Below are 436 nucleotides of genomic sequence, written 5' to 3'. Positions count from 1 at the left end.
TTCAATATTTTGATTAATTTTTATAATTACTCTCTTTTTATTATATAACATTTTTCTGAAAATATTACAACTTTTTCTTCTAAATAAAAATAACTTAAAAATACGATATTATTTATATGTGACTCTCAAATATTAAATAATACTTTCAAATTCTAGGTATGACTTTCGCTTTTATTGCAGCGTTTATCATATTCCTAGTGAATCCTGTAATACTGGATCTAATAATGCCTTTAAACGAATCTCGCACTCATTTCAATGTTTCATTCATTTTCGGCGATCAAAACGCGTATATTAAAATCATTCTGATCTTAAATTTCATGTTAATTCTGTCACTCGGATTATTATCTATAATGAGTACAGAGTTGTCACTTAATATTTTTAGTTATTATATATGCAGACGATTTAATATCATCAGGTAAGTTACTTCATTATGTTG

General features: G+C 25.0%; 1 protein-coding gene across 1 annotated transcript in view; it reads left to right on the top strand.

The window, feature by feature from the left end:
- Window positions 1-436, top strand: part of LOC102673139 (mannosyl-oligosaccharide 1,2-alpha-mannosidase IA-like) — a 151,544-nt gene that overhangs the window by 103,298 nt on the left and 47,810 nt on the right. The gene's annotated exons all lie outside the window — the stretch shown is intronic.

The sequence above is a fragment of the Apis dorsata genome, unplaced genomic scaffold (genome assembly GCF_000469605.1).
Source record: "Apis dorsata unplaced genomic scaffold, Apis dorsata 1.3 scaffold_70, whole genome shotgun sequence".
Taxonomy (NCBI): Eukaryota; Metazoa; Arthropoda; class Insecta; order Hymenoptera; family Apidae; genus Apis; species Apis dorsata.
The sequence above is the reverse complement of the archived record's forward strand: the minus strand, read 5'-3'. Positions and strand labels throughout refer to the sequence as shown.